Source organism: Mercenaria mercenaria, chromosome 1 (assembly GCF_021730395.1).
Source record: "Mercenaria mercenaria strain notata chromosome 1, MADL_Memer_1, whole genome shotgun sequence".
NCBI classification, from domain to species: Eukaryota; Metazoa; Mollusca; class Bivalvia; order Venerida; family Veneridae; genus Mercenaria; species Mercenaria mercenaria.
Window position 1 is genome coordinate 9,046,676 of NC_069361.1, and position 17,706 is coordinate 9,064,381.

Here is a 17,706-nt window from a genome sequence, read left to right on the forward strand (position 1 = left end):
ATAAAGTTGATTTTCAAACCACTTGCTTCTTTATTACTGGTAGCTGGTTATACATTGGACTGGTAGATATCAGAGCCAATACCCTGAGATCTGGGTATCGTACAGAAAAATGAAGTCCATACACTGTGACTGTACAATCATACATACATTGAAAAGGCTTGATGAAATGATTAAAGAATAGATTTTTCCTTAAATATATAATACATTTATGCATCCTTTAAGGTGTTTCAGGTAGCAGGAAAATGCATCTTTTCATGTGCCATATTAAAAAATTTCCGACATCCGGAGAGGATACCCCCCCCTCCCCTCCACCTAGCAAAAAAATCCTGGATAGGGGCCTGGCAAAAATCTTCACAGACCTATCATTCCTATGAGAATTTCATGAACAATACAGTCACCTCATTTGAACAAACTTGAGAGAGGACCTTGCCAGGACCTACAGACCAAGTTTGGTGGAATTCTGACCAGTAGTTTCAGAGTAGATGTTTAAGTTAAAATGTTGGCAACTGATGACTGACCATCTGCCTTTACTGACAGCTCACTGTGAACAAACTTCAGGTTTATTGTTAGAAAGAAGAGCATAAGTTTGTGACAAGGCAAAACAAAATGAGATACCCTGAGCACTGCATGTCAGATCATCACAGTGAACCAGTGTGTGAACACATTACCAATTGTGGTTGCATGCAAAAACTTAACCAATCAGGACACCTATGTAGCCACCGAAGCTGACAAATGGGTGAGTGCAATAGATCTAACTATTCTTTAAATAGTAAAAATTAAAGGGCTATAACTATGTGAAAACCATGCAACTGTAAAATTGATGAAACATGTTCGAGACTTATTACTGATCACCACATTTTCATTCAAATCCTGCCAGTATTATAAAAGTCTGGACAAATTTTATTTAGAAAAGAACTTTAAGGAACCAGAACTCTGAATAAATAATCAGAAGTGAAATATGCTAATGATGTGCAAGAATTCATACCAATCTTAGCTGTGAAGTTTGATCAAATTTGAATCAGTGCTTTGGAAGAAGATGGAAGATATACTGACAAGATTTGTTACTCCCAGACATACAGTTAAGCAAGAGAAAAGCAAATTGGCTCTAATTGGTTAGACATGATTACCAGAGTGGCTTCTGCTTTTTAACCTCACTTTTTTTTAACTGACGGAACCACCTGTTTTCTTTAGCTAATTCCATGGTTTTATCAAATACTTTAAAATGACCAGCAACCTCAGCAATCTTATCTTCTCCCTTACTCTTCAAAATGACTGTGCTCTTGTCTTTGGCTTCAAAAGTCAACAGCCTGTGATTTTCATGCATGTAATGAATCATCATTAAACCAACATTTTTGGACTTTTTGTGAGGGCTTATATTTGTCTGCCAACAACATTCTTTCAGAACAATTGGAGAATAGGAAAAAATTAATAAATAAAGGCAAAATGTGTACTTTGCACTAAACTTTAATATATCAAGCAACACCTAGTGTATAAACATATAATAACTAACAAATTAAAAACCTTAGATAATCTAATGAAATATCAAAACCCTTGTATCATGATGCAAATAAATAAATGCAAAATATTATACTGTAAAATCATTTAATTTTGTGGGCATGAAATTTCGTGGTTTTGGTCAAAACGGCAATTTTGTGGGGACTTGAATTCGTGGGTTTCAACTTTTGATCATAAAATGAAAGGAAATTTTACTTGTTCGTTGGGATTAAAATATAACCACGAAATCCTTGAAAATTAGTCCCCCCTATGAATATTAATGATTTCAGTCATTTCACAGTTAACTATAACTGATATTCAATTTGAAGACAACATACCGAAAACGGTAATAAGTTCAGTCAATTTGCAGTGACAAAACAGATCAATTTTTCATCTTGTGCAAAAGTGTTGTCATAAAAGTTCATAATTCAAATACTGATATAAAAACTTCATTACTTGTTTTTGAAATTTAACAGTCAAATATGTCCAGTAATTTCACAGTGAAAAAAACATCTGGAATCCTTTATTCAAAGAAAAATATCATATATATTTTTCAATGGTATGGAACTGAAAAGTGGATAAAAGCTTAAACCAATGAAAGCATGAAATAAAAAGAAAATCCGTTGTGTGTTTTTTTTTGTATGTACAATCAAATTTGCTTTCAATTGTAAACTCCAGATTTTACATTTTTACCTTTTGCTAGGCCATTCCTGAAAATATCTATCTAGTATTCAATGGGCAAAAGGTATTTTGATAGTACACTGAAACATAGAAATATCCTATATATGACAAAAAGCTGATGACAAAGCCAGCTTTGAATTACAAAACAATCAAAATCAAAATGCTATAAAATACTATTACTTAAAAACAAAATTGAACTTGTGTGGAAATATAAATTATATTTCTGATATAAATACTGTACTATAAATATAAAACACTAACTGTATCACAGAGTGCATGCAGGATATATCTTTCTAAACTTGCAAAACAGTTTCAGTATTCATAAATATTACAGTACAAATGTATACATGTACATAAGAATTACACATACAGTAGCTGGCTATGTAAGGCAAATATGCAAATGTAAGTAAAAACTTGAAAAAAGAGAGCTTTGGTGAGCTTTCTATATTTTTGTCACATGCATATCAACCCAAGACTGCCTGCTACTGTACAAGTCATGTGTTTCTTCATTATGCATTTTAGCTGTGAAAAAAAGTATTTTTGGCCAGTTTAAATCAAAATAAAATGAAATTCTGAATATTAACTTCAGTTGACAGAAATGACAACATGATGTTTAAAAGGCACAAACACAATGTTCCCGTTTGATTTTAGTACCTGTAGCAAAATATGTTTTCTCTTGAATTAACATTTTCTGAATCAAGCTGTATTGTTAAGTGAACAAAATGCATTCAAGGTGTTTGATTTTTATCCAGTTTCAAACAAGAGTGGCAGAATGTCACAAAATACGCCCGTCATGGAACTTGGCCTAATTCAAGGGCCATAATCCAAGAGGGCTGGTTATCTAACTTGGCCGAGATATTATGCTCACAAACACTGTCAACAAGTTTGGTGAAGAACGGATGGAAACTGTTCGACTTAGAGAGCAAACAAGGCTAAATTCACAGATTATGAGTAATTCAAGGGCCATAATCCAAAAGTGCCTAAGGGGATTTAGCTGGTTATCGAACTTGACAGATATTATGCCCACAAACATTATCTGCGAGTTTGTGAAAGATCGGATGAAAACTGTATGACTTAGGGAGCGGACAAGGCTAAATTCGCAGATTTTGAGTAATTCAAGGGCCATAATCCAAAAGTGCCTGGGGGGGATTTGGCTGGTTATAGAACTTGGCTGAGATATTATGCTCACAAACATTATCTGCGAGTTTGTGGAAGATCAAATGAAAACTGTTCGACTAAGGGAGCAGACAAGGCTAAATTCGAAGTTTGTGGAGTAATTCAAGGGCCATTATCCAAGAGTGCCTGAGGCGATTTGGCTGTTATCAAACTTGGCCGAGATATTATGCCCACAAACACTGTCACCAAGTTTGGTGAAGATTGGATGAAAACTTTTTGACTTAGAGAGCGGACATGTTGTTGGACGCCGCCTGCCCACCACGGTTGTTCACATAATACGCCCCACTCTTTCAGAGATGGGCATATAATAAAAATGAAAAATTAATCGAAGAATGTACTAGCCTAACACAACTCTGTATTGATGATCCTAGCAGATCAATACAATATTAGGCAAGCAATCGTAACTAGAGTTGTCACAGGAGTGACGAATTATACCCCCACAATATGGCCTTTTCACAGAACTAAGCCAATGTCAAAGCCGAACTTGCTTGACCTTTGACCTACTGACCACAAAATCAAAAGAGGTCATCTGCTACTCATGATCAACCTCCCTATGAAATTTCATGATCCTCCGCCCAAGCGTTCTCAAGTTATTGTCAGTAAAAGGTTTAAATGACCTTTGACCTTTGGAACTCAAAATTAATATGGGTCATCTGCTTGACATGATCAACCTCTAGATTAAGTTTCCTGATCCTAGTCCCAAGCATTCTCAAGTTATTGTCTGAAAACTGTTTAAATGTTCTGGGTCACTGTGACCTTGACCTGTGACCTACTGACCTCAAAATCATTAGGGGTCATCTGCTAGTCATAACCAACCTCCCTATCAATTTTCATGATCCTAGGCCCAAGCATTCTCGTCATAACCAACCTCCCTATCAATTTTCATGATCCTAGGCCCAAGCATTCTCAAGTTATCATCTGGAAACCGTTTAACTGTTCCAAGTCACTGTGACCTTGACCTTTGACCTATAGACCTCAAAGTCGAACTTGACCTGCATTTTATGTTACACCTGTGTACCAAAATTTATGATCCTAACCCAAGCGTTCTCAAGTTATCATCCGGAAACCATTTAACTGTTCAGGGTCACTGTGACCTTGACCTTTGACCTACTGACCCCAAATTCGAACCTGACCTGTATTTTCTGATGTTACACCTGTTTACCAAAAATTATTTAAATTGGTCAAGCCTTTCTTGAGTTATCATCCGGAAACCATGCAAAACCAAAGGACCGACCGATCGACCAACTGACCGCCAAGCTCACTCCTATATACCCCTCCAAACTTCGTTTTGTGGGGGTATAAAAATTGTGTAACAATAATTATTCACAATCCTACCTTCATACCTGTAAGTACCGGTAGTAGTGCAAGTACTTCAACAGACATCTTTAAAACATTTGTCTCTTTTTTTTCAAGTGCTTTGTTAAAAGTTGTTTTTTGTTTGGTAACTAATTTCCAATTCATTCTCAGTGACTTACATGAGCATCAACACCTTGGACAGAATTCACTAAATATAAGCAAATGAAAAGTTCTATATGGGTATATGGATGGATTATTGTATAAAATATCACAGTCTATTATTTTGTATACATGTTACGAACCAATAACAAATACCTGCCTATTGAAAAAATCAAGATAAGGTCTTCCAAATCTCAATCTTAACAAGTTATACTTCCTGTAATAACAAAGACATCTAAAAAACCAACTCACAAATACACATGAAAAAAACATGAATTTCAAATGATATACTATCTACTAAAATAATGAACTATCTCACAACACTGATAAAATTTAAAACTTAACCATCAGCACAGGCGAGGCAATAAACATATAACAAGAGGACCATGATGGTCCTGAATCGCTCACCTCTTCCCACATGACCTAGTTTTGAGTATGACGTCGTTTTTTCTACTATTTGACATAGTGACCTAGTTTTTGAGCTTATGTGACCCAGTTTTGAACTTGACCTAGATATTATCAAGATAAAAATTCTGACCAATTTTCATGAAGATCCATTGAAAAATATGGTCTCTAGAGAGGTCACAAGGTTTTTCTATTATTTGACCTATTGACCTAGTTTTCGAAGGTACGTGACCCTGTTTTGAACTTTACCTAGACATCATCAAGGTGAACATTCTCACTAATTTTCATGAAGATCTCATGAAAACTATGGCCTCTAAAGAGGTCACAAGGTTTTTCTATTTTTATACCTACAGGCCTAGTTTTTGGCCGCACGTGACCCAGTTTCGAAACTGATCTAGATATCATCAAGGTGAACATTCTGACCAATTTTCATGAAGATCCATTGAAAAATATGGCCTCTAGAGAGGTCAAAAGATTTTAATAATTTTAGACCTACTGACCTAGTTTTAGACCGCAGTTGACCCAGTTTCAAACTTGACCTAGATATCATCAAGATGAACATTCAGACCAACTTTCATACAGATCCCATGAAAAGTATGGCCTCTAGAGAGGTCACAAGGTTTTTTTATTATTTGACCTACTGACCTAGTTTTTTAAGGCACGTGAACCAGTTTCAACCTTGACCTAGATATCATCAAGGTGAACATTCTGACCAATTTTTATGGAGATCCATTCACAAGTATGGCCCCTAGAGAGGTCACAAGGTTTTTCTATTTTTAGACCTACTGACCTAGTTTTTGACCGCAAATGACCCTGTCTCGAGCTTGACCTAGATATCATCAAGATGAACATTCAGACCAATTTTCATACAGATCCCATGAAAAATATGGCCTTTAGAGAGGCCACAAGGTTTTTCTATCATCTGACCTACTGAACTAGTTTTTGAGGGCACGTGACCCACTTTCGAACTTGACCTAGATATCATCAAGATGAACATTCAGACCAACTTTCATACAGATCCCATGAAAAATATGGCCTCTAGAGAGGTCACAAGGTTTTTCTATTATTTGACCTACTGACCTAGTTTTTGAAGGCACATGACCCACTTTTGAACTTGACCTAGATATCATCAAGGTGAACATTCTGACCAATTTTCATGAAGATCTCATGAAATATATGGCCTCTAGAGAGGTCACAAGGTTTTTCTATTTTTAGACCCACTGACCTAGTTTTTGACCGCACGTGATCCAGTTTCGAATCTGACCTAGATATCATCAAGATGAACACTCAGACCAACTTTCATACAGATCCCATGAAAAATATGGCCTCTAGAGAGGTCACAAGGTTTTTCTATTATTTGACCTACTGACCTAGTTTTTGAAGGCACGTGACCCAGTTTCCAACTGGACCTAGATATCATCAAGGTGACCGTTCTGACCAATTTTCATGAAGATCTTGTGCAATAAGTGCCTCTAGAGAGGTCACAAGGTTTTTCTATTTTTAGACCTACTGACCTAGTTTTTGAAGGCACGTGACCCAGTTTCGAACTTGACCTAGATATCATCAAGGTGAACATTCTGACCAATTTTCATATAGATCTTGTGAAATATATGGTCTCTAGAGAGGTCACAAGGTTTTTCTATTATTTGACCTTCTGACCTAGTTTTCGAAGGTACGTGACCCTGTTTTGAACTTTACCTAGACATCATCAAGGTGAACATTCTCACTAATTTTCATGAAGATCTCATGAAAACTATGGCCTCTAAAGAGGTCACAAGGTTTTTCTATTTTTATACCTACAGGCCTAGTTTTTGGCCGCACGTGACCCAGTTTCGAAACTGATCTAGATATCATCAAGGTGAACATTCTGACCAATTTTCATGAAGATCCATTGAAAAATATGGCCTCTAGAGAGGTCAAAAGATTTTAATAATTTTAGACCTACTGACCTAGTTTTAGACCGCAGTTGACCCAGTTTCAAACTTGACCTAGATATCATCAAGATGAACATTCAGACCAACTTTCATACAGATCCCATGAAAAGTATGGCCTCTAGAGAGGTCACAAGGTTTTTTTTATTATTTGACCTACTGACCTAGTTTTTTAAGGCACGTGAACCAGTTTCAACCTTGACCTAGATATCATCAAGGTGAACATTCTGACCAATTTTATGGAGATCCATTCACAAGTATGGCCCCTAGAGAGGTCACAAGGTTTTTCTATTTTTAGACCTACTGACCTAGTTTTTGACCGCAAATGACCCTGTCTCGAGCTTGACCTAGATATCATCAAGATGAACATTCAGACCAATTTTCATACAGATCCCATGAAAAATATGGCCTTTAGAGAGGCCACAAGGTTTTTCTATCATCTGACCTACTGAACTAGTTTTTGAGGGCACGTGACCCACTTTCGAACTTGACCTAGATATCATCAAGATGAACATTCAGACCAACTTTCATACAGATCCCATGAAAAATATGGCCTCTAGAGAGGTCACAAGGTTTTTCTATTATTTGACCTACTGACCTAGTTTTTGAAGGCACATGACCCACTTTTGAACTTGACCTAGATATCATCAAGGTGAACATTCTGACCAATTTTCATGAAGATCTCATGAAATATATGGCCTCTAGAGAGGTCACAAGGTTTTTCTATTTTTAGACCCACTGACCTAGTTTTTGACCGCACGTGACCCAGTTTCGAACTTGACCTAGATATCATCAAGATGAACACTCAGACCAACTTTCATACAGATCCCATGAAAAAATATGGCCTCTAGAGAGGTCACAAGGTTTTTCTATTATTTGACCTACTGACCTAGTTTTTGAAGGCACGTGACCCAGTTTCCAACTGGACCTAGATATCATCAAGGTGACCGTTCTTGACCAATTTTCATGAAGATCTTGTGCAATAAGTGCCTCTAGAGAGGTCACAAGGTTTTTCTATTTTTAGACCTACTGACCTAGTTTTTGAAGGCACGTGACCCAGTTTCGAACTTGACCTAGATATCATCAAGGTGAACATTCTGACCAATTTTCATATAGATCTTGTGAAATATATGGCCTCTAGAGAGGTCACAAGGTTTTTCTATTTTTAGACCTACTGACCTAGTTTTTGAAGGCACGTAACCCAGTTTCAAACTTGACCTAGATATCCTCAAGATGAACATTCTGACCAACTTTCGTAAAGATCCCATGAAAAATGTGACCTCTAGAGTGGTCACAAGCAAAAGTTTATGGACGGACGGAAGCACGGACGGACGACGGAACACTGCGCGATCACAAAAGCTCACCTTGTCACTTTGTGACAGGTGAGCTAAAAATGTGAATGCTCCAAGTACATGGATGTCAGGACTTTAAATTACTTTGATTTAACCCTAAAATATATGACTCACTCTACAAACAATCATTATTTCTGGAAAGGGAACTAAATCATGTGGTACACAAATGCCAAAAAGGTTTTGCACCTTAAGAACATCTTTTAACTTTTCAAATACGTGTATTGTGTATGTGCTGAATAAACAAAATCTTTTTGTATTTAGTACAAGAGAAACTATCTAAAGTAAGACATTGTTTACAATGACTGGTACCAAGTAAAGGTATCATCTAGGAAAGTTTGTCAAACAAGAGGACCATGATGGTCCTGAATCGCTCACCTCTTCCCACATGACCCAGTTTTGAGTATGACGTCTTTTTTTCTATTATTTGACATAGTGACCTAGTTTTTGAGCTCATGTGACCCAGTTTTGAACTTGACCTAGATATTATCAAGATAAAAATTCTGACCAATTTTCATGAAGATCCATTGAAAAAAATGGTCTCTAGAGAGTTCACAAGGTTTTTCTATTATTTGACCTGTTGACCTAGTTTTCGAAGGTACGTGACCCTGTTTTGAACTTTACCTAGATATCATCAAGGTGAATATTCTCACTAATTTTCATGAAGATCTCATGAAAAATATGGCCTCTAGAGAGGTCACAAGGTTTTTCTATTTTTATACCTACTGGCCTAGTTTTTGACCATACGTGACCCAGTTTCGAAACTGACCTAGATATCATCAAGGTGAACATTCAGATCAATTTTCATGAACATCCACTGAAAAATATGGCCTCTAGAGAGGTCAAAAAATTTCAATAATTTTAGACCTACTGACCTAGTTTTTGACCGCAGTTGACCCAGTTTCAAATCTGATCTAGATATCATCAAGATGAACATTCAGACCAACTTTCATACAGATCCCATGAAAAGTATGGCCTCTAGAGAGGTCACAATGTTTTTTTTATTATTTGACCCACTGACCTAGTTTTTTATGGCACGTGACCCAGTTTCAAACTTGACCTAGATATCATCAAGGTGAACATTCTGACCAATTTCTATGGAGATCCGTTCAAAAGTATGGCCTCTAGAGAGGTCACAAGGTTTTTCTATTTTTAGACCTACTGACCTAGTTTTTGACTGCACATGACCTTGTTTTAAACTTGACCTAGATATCATCAAGATGAACATTCAGACCAATTTTCTTACAGATCCCATGAAAAATATGGCCTTTAGATAGGTCACAAGGTTTTTCTATTATTTGACCTTCTGACCTAGTTTTCGAAGGTACGTGACCCTGTTTTGAACTTTACCTAGATATCACCAAGGTGAACATTCTCACTAATTTTCATGAAGATCTCATGAAAAATATGGCCTCTAGAGAGGTCACAAGGTTTTTCTATTTTTATACCTACAGGCCTAGTTTTTGACCGCACGTGACCCAGTTTCGAAACTGATCTAGATATCATCAAGGTGAACATTCTGACCAATTTTCATGAAGATCCATTGAAAAATATGGCCTCTAGAGAGGTCAAAAGATTTTAATAATTTTAGACCTACTGACCTAGTTTTAGACCGCAGTTGACCCAGTTTCAAACTTGACCTAGATATCATCAAGATGAACATTCAGACCAACTTTCATACAGATCCCATGAAAAGTATGGCCTCTAGAGAGGTCACAAGGTTTTTTTTATTATTTGACCTACTGACCTAGTTTTTTAAGGCACGTGACCCAGTTTCAAACTTGACCTAGATATCATCAAGGTGAACATTCTGACCAATTTTTATGGAGATCCATTCACAAGTATGGCCTCTAGAGAGGTCACAAGGTTTTTCTATTTTTAGACCTACTGACCTAGTTTTTGACCGCAAATGACCCTGTTTCGAGCTTGACCTAGATATCATCAAGATGAACATTCAGACCAATTTTCATACAGATCCCATGAAAAATATGGCCTCTAGAGAGGTCACAAGGTTTTTCTGTTATTTGACCTACTGACCTAGTTTTTGAGGGCACGTGACCCACTTTCGAACTTGACCTAGATATCATCAAGATGAACATTCAGACCAACTTTCATACAGATCCCATGAAAAATATGGCCTCTAGAGAGGTCACAAGGTTTTTCTATTATTTGACCTACTGACCTAGTTTTTGAAGGCACATGACCCACTTTCACACTTGACCTAGATATCATCAAGGTGAACATTCTGACCAATTTTCATGAAGATCTCATGAAATATATGGCCTCTAGAGAGGTCACAAGGTTTTTCTATTTTTAGACCTACTGACCTAGTTTTTGACCGCACGTGATCCAGTTTCGAATCTGACCTAGATATCATCAAGATGAACACTCAGACCAATTTTCATACAGATCCCATGAAAAATATGGCCTCTAGAGAGGTCACAAGGTTTTTCTATTATTTGACCTACTGACCTAGTTTTTGATGGCATGTGACCCACTTTCGAACCTGACCTAGATATCATCAAGGTGAACATTCTGACCAATTTTCATGAAGATCTCATGAAATATATGGCCTCTATAGAGGTCACAAGGTTTTTCTATTTTTAGACCTACTGACCTAGTTTTTGACCGCACGTGACCCAGTTTCGAACTTGGCCTAGATATCAACAAGATGAACATTCAGACCAACTTTCATACAGATCCCATGAAAAATATGGTCTTTAGAGAGGTCACAAGGTTTTTCTATTTTTAGACCTACTGACCTAGTTTTTGAAGGCACGTGACCCATTTTTCGAACTTGGCCTAGATATCATCAAGGTGAACATTCTGACCAATTTTCATGAAGATCTCATGAAATATATGGCCTCTAGAGAGGTCACAAGGTTTTTCTATTTTTAGACCTACTGACCTAGTTTTTGATTGCACGTGACCTAGTTTCGAACTTGACCTAGATATCATCAAGATAAACATTCTGACCAACTTTCATAAAGATCCCATGAAAAATGTGACCTCTAGAGTGGTCACAAGTAAAAGTTTACGGACGGACGCACGGACGGACGACGGACACCGCACGATCACAAAAGCTCACCTTGTCACTTTGTGACAGGTGAGCTAAAAATGAAAGTTAACCAGAATATACTTTTTAAGTCTTAAAATGCTCTCAATCTAGTAATGTTATCTAAAAGCACAGTGTAACAGTTCATTGTTTTATTTTCTTATAACTGCTAATAATGTCACATAAATCTGTATCATAAGCATATATAGGTTTAAAATAAAATTTTGCTGAAATAATGTATAAAATATTTGTCCAAACAAAATGCTTTTTATTGAAAACAGTATCAGTTTAGTAATACATACCCCCAGAAAATAACTTCAAAATACAGAATGCTCATCATTTTATTACCTCTTAAATCAATCTCAACTAACACTATTTGAAACAAGAGCTGTCACAGGAGACAGCGTGCTCCACTATTTCAATGCAGGATAGTGAAACTAGGCACATGTGAGGAAGCTGGAGCTGTCATTGAAGTGTTTAATTACTCCAATGTGGATGAATATATTGGACAAAAGCTTAAGTCTGTGTCAAATGGAACAGTCTGTGTCTAACAGGGATAGAGAAGTGTATCAAAACATTAAATAAGTATAATTCTGCAAAAGTAATGTACCAGGACATTGTGTAATATCATTTGGCTAATAATGTGGAGTAACTATTAGAAGTTTTAATCAAATAAGTGAGATAGAACAGACGTGCATCTTGAACCTGAAATTCTAGTAAAAAGGGGGTATAACTCAGCAATTTGGTGCCAGCATCATGAACATTGTGTCATATGATGTTGGTGACCGTGTGGCACCACCGTTTTAAGTTTGAATAAAATCCATTTAGTAACAACAGAAATATAGTGAAAAAGCATCAAAATTAAACTGAAATTCTGAGTAAAAAGGGACATAAGTCACTAAATATTTGTGCCAAAATTATGGACCTTGTGTCATATGATGAGGACAACAATGTGGAAGAACTGTTTTAAGTTTAAATCAAATTTATTAAGTAATAACACAGATAAAGTTAAAGGTGCACCAACATTAACCTGAAATTCTAAGTAAAAAAGGAGGCATAATTCATGAAATATTGGTGCCAGAGTTATGGCCCTTGTGTCACATAATGTGGGTGATGTGCTACAATTATTTTAAGTCTGAATCAAATCTGTTTGGAAATAACAGATAGAGAGTGAAAGTGCACCAAAATTTTAACCTGAAATTCTAAGTAAAAAGGGGGCATAATTCATGAAATATTGGTACCAGAGTTATGACCCTTGTGTCATATGATGTGAGTGATGATGTGGAACAATTGTTTTAAGTCTGAATCAAATCCATTTAGTAATAGAGATAGAGTGAAAGTGCACCAAAACTTTAACCTGAAATTCTAAGTAAAAAGGGGGCATAATTCATGAAATATTGGTACCAGAGTTCTGATCCTTGTGTCATATGATGTGGGTGATGATGTGGAACAATTATTTTAAGTCTTAATCAAATCCATTTAGTTATAACTGAGATATAGAGTGAAAGTGCACCAAAACTTTAACCTGAAATTTCAAGTAAAAAGGGGGTATAATTCATGAAAAACTGGTGCCACAGTTATGGACACCTTGAGTCATATGATGTGGGTGATGATGTGGAACAACTATTTTAAACTTGAATTAAATCCATGTAATAATAACTGAGATAGAGTGAAAGTGCACCAAAACTTTAACCTGAAATTCTAAGTAAAAAAGGGGGATAATTCATGAAATATTGGTATGAGATTTATGGCCCTTATGCCAGATGATGTGGGTGATGATGAGGAATAACTATTTTAAGTTTAAAGCAAATCCATCAAGTAATTACAGAGGTAAGCAGAAAAAAGAGAAAGTGCAATAAAAACTTTAACCAAGGTGGAGATGTGGAAAGACACCGATGCTGATGCTGGGGTGAGTAGGATAGCTCTCCTTATACTTTGTATAGTTGAGCTAAAAATAAGCTAATTTTACCCCTCTTTTTTTCAACTCAAATTTTACACTTTTCTGGGAGATCTTTGAATAACAACAAATTAAGATCATGTGCACTCCAGTTGCAAACTGGTCCTTATTTAACACATTTATTCAGACAGTTCATTCTTAAGAAATTTGAAAATTGATTGTGATGGCTATAACATTTTCTACCTATTTTCACTTTAACATGTGATCCATACCAAATTATAGACACTTTGGTGATTGTGTAAGTAAAGGTTTGCGGTGTCATTCAATATAGTAATTAAGCAAGAATGGACCCATAAACAATGGTGTTATAATAATTTAGAGTGCTAAACATTTTTACATATACTACTGCAGACATTAGGATTTCCTGTAAAAGGACATATTTGTTTCAGCACACTTTTTCAACTTTTTTCTTGCTTGTTACTGCTGATTACTATCTATTCGTGACTACACTTGTTTGCAATAACAAAATATATTTCCATAACTATAACAAGTGTTCATTGTGTAATACTAAACTTAGTAAACATGAATGCAACTCATTTTTGTGAAAACAGTCACTTAACTAACACACATTTATTACATATAATACTGAAACTAAACATTTTAGAATGTAATTTTCCCCTGAAAAGTAGCTTCAAATGCATAAAATACCCTTCTTTCAATATTAAGCCAATGTCACCAAGAGTGCCAAGAGGAAATTCAAAGTTGCCTTGGTCTATCTACAAGGCAGCAAGCTATTTCCTCTCCAGAACAGATGCATTGATTGGCTGTAGAAACCTAGTTATAAATTCTACATCAGACATTGTCTGATACTGTACACTGTCCATGTTGCTATATTCAAAATGGTCGCCATGGAAATTGGCACTTGTGATCAATACTTCTGCTTCATTTCCTTTGATACAACCTATAAATTTTGCATGAAATCTTTTAAGTGGACAAATGATATTGGAAAATATTTTGTATTCTATAAACATTTGGTCCTTTGCATCATATTTTTCTAACGCATTCTGTTTTACTTCAAATATATCTCTGGTATAGTCGCACTTCTGTCGTACGTAAAATGCATCTAGATTTGCTTCCAGACGATGTTCAAGTATGATGTTGCAGACCTCAACAAGTCGGGAAGCATCCAGGAATGGTGTTACTATGTAGATTCTACGATCAGGATCACTAAACCAATGGTGAAGTACAGATTTCCAGAGCTTGTAGATGAAAGTGGAGCCATCCCGCACACAACCCATGCGTATATTGTCAAGCTGTTCTTGTAACGTATCTCCTGACCACTGTAGCAAAAATAATGTATAATTTTATTAGCAATATAACCCCTTGCACAAGATTATGAACTTAAAACAGTAACTCTGACATAGGCTAGTGGGTAACGCTGATGTATAAAGGTATAAAAGAGTATTCATGAACTTGAGTAAGAAGTAGGCAACAGAGAAAAAAGATTCAAGTAATATTTTAGTTCCCATATTGCTATAAAGCAGAAAATAAGTATGACTAAGGTAAGTAAAGAACAATTTCCACTGAAAAAAAAAATGAATTAAGAAAACTTGAAATTTGTTGACTAAAACGAGTGAGTTCTACATACAACATTAAGAGACATAAGTTTGAGCTCTTCAGCAAGCTGGTTTGCCACTGTGTCCTGTGCCACCTTCAGTCTCTCAGCCAAACCAGTAGTATCTATAACAACAGGGAATGCAAGGCTAATAGACTGTTATTGAGTAAAAGAAGTATTTCTACAGAACAACACATGATACAGGCATTTTAAGAACAAGACTTCAGAATATTATTAGTTTAAAGTAATGTATAGTACTACAAGATATAATTTCTAGGTAAGACATGAGTAGTATCACCATAGAAACTGAGAATATAAGGCGATCTGTAACACCAATGGATGCTCCCCGAAATTACTGCAGCTAAAGGGGCTTTTCAGTCATAAAGGTTATGTTAAGGACAAATGTAGTTGGCAATAGTTATGGTTATTTAACACTGCACTCCCTTTCACTGACCTCTATAAAAATTTAAAATAAGAAGTCAATACCTTACATAGTACTCGACTTATGTCCTGGACAAGGTTTTCAAACAAGAGGGCCAAGATGGCCCTAGGTTGCTCATCTGAGAAACACACCATAACAGTGTAAACATGTTGGACCTAGTGATTTCATGGAAAAAAATATTTTGACCAATTATCATTAGATATTGGAGCAAAAATCTTGAGTATAAACAAATATTTTCTTTGATTTGACCTAATGACCTAGTTTTTGACCCCAGATGATCTATATTCGAACCTGACCTAGATTTCATCAAGGTTATCATTCTGACCAAAATTCATGAAGATCAATTGGAAAATACAGCCTCTATCGCATACACAGGTTTTTTCTTTGATTTGACCTGGTGGCCTAGTTTTTGACCCGCGATGACCCATTTTCGAACTCGGGCTAGATTTCATCAAGGCAATAATTCTGACTTAATTTCAGAAAGATCAATTGAAAAATATAGCCTCTATCGCATAAACGAGGTTTTCCTTTGATATGACCTAGTGACCTAGTTTTTGACCCCAGATGGCCCATTTTCAAACTCTGCCTAGATTTCATCAAGATAATGATTCTAACCAAAATTCATGAAGATCAATTGAAAAATGAAGCCTCTATCGCATACACAAGGTTTTTCTCAATCTGACTAAAGTACTTGATCTTCTAAACGAAGATCTGAGAACGACCCATTCACATTCGTCTTCTGTATATTTTGGATTTCCAATATTGCTATTTTTATTTTCGCAAATCTATTTTTGTTTGAACCAACCAGACAACTTGTTCGAATGTCAAAGAGTAAGAAAAATTTGCAGTTAATCCAGGGCTCGAACCCGGGACCTCTCATTTACAAAGCAAGTGCCCTACCGACTGAGCTAACCGGCTATCTGACATCTTTCAACATAAAAATTGTTGATATCAAAACCCACGGCTTTTAAAGCTTGCAGGATATTGTAAGGTAGCTTTTGATTGGCTAGCGGAAGGGTTGTCAGAACGAGGCCATGAATAGCTCGTTGTCAGATCCTATGCGTAGCGTAATAGGAGATGTACTTTAGTCAGATTGGGTTTTTCTTTGATTTGACCTAGTGATCAAGTTTTTGACCTTAGATGACCCATTTTCGAACTTGGCCTAGATTTCATCAAGGTAATCATTCTGACAAAATTTCATGAAGATCAGTTGAAAAATACAGCCTCTATCGCATACACAAGCTAAATCTTGACAGACAAGACGACAGACAGACTCTGGACATCGAGAGATCACAAAAACTCACCTGAGCATTGCTGAGGTGAGCTAAAAAGGGAGATAATTAAAAAATCGGAACAGATAGCAATATGGTTCCTTGTCACTGCACTACCTCTCAAAGAGATCTATCATTGTGTAAAGTAAAATCTTCGTACAGTCAATACTTTTTAACGACTCTCCAGACAAGAGGTGTCAAAAAGGGAGATAACTAAATAAGACCTGTCCGTAAGACAGCGCGATCCTCTATTCGGCAATTTGACGGTAACATGAAAATAATTCCAAGTATAACAACTTGATGACCTTGACCTTGGGTATAATGTGCCCAGCCCCAGTACATACCTTTTTTGTATGCTGGACATTGTTTATGTGAAGTTACAGTAAGATATAAGCAATAGTAACAAAGATATGACAGAAAAACAAAGGTTGCCGAAAAACATTAACCTTAAAAATAACCTAAGTATACACCTTGGTGACCTTGACCTTAAGAATAATGGGCCCAACCCCTGCACATACTCTGTTTGTATGCTGGACAATGTTTATGTGAAGTTACAGTAAGATATAAGCAATAGTAACAAAGATATGACAGAAAAACAAAGGCTGCCAAAAAAATTTAACCTCAAAAATAGCTAACATAATTCTGTCAAAAATACAATTAGAGCGATTCTAACCACCGCAGATGATGATAATAAAGAAATATTTTAATTTCAAGTCATTATCTTTTAAAGTACCAAAGACATGTCTATAAACAAAGCTTTAAAAAAAAATTAACATGAAAATAGTTCCAAGTGTAACACTTTGGTGACCTTGACCTTGAGTGTAATGGGTTCAGCTCCTGCACATACTTTGTTTGCTTGCTGAACAATGTTAATGTGAAGTTACAGTAAGATATAAGCAATTGTAACAGAGAAAAACAAAGGTTGCCAAAAAAAT

At 36.1% G+C, this 17,706-nt stretch overlaps 1 long non-coding RNA gene across 1 annotated transcript; it reads right to left on the reverse strand.

Annotated features, from left to right (window-relative positions):
* Positions 1-1,446: 1,446 nt before the first annotated feature.
* On the reverse strand, positions 1,447-15,271 carry LOC128555783 (uncharacterized). The gene is made up of 2 exons (XR_008370354.1): positions 15,092-15,271; positions 1,447-14,783 (listed from the first exon to the last, which is right to left on the reverse strand). It is a non-coding gene; the product is annotated as an uncharacterized LOC128555783 (long non-coding RNA).
* Positions 15,272-17,706: the final 2,435 nt, after the last annotated feature.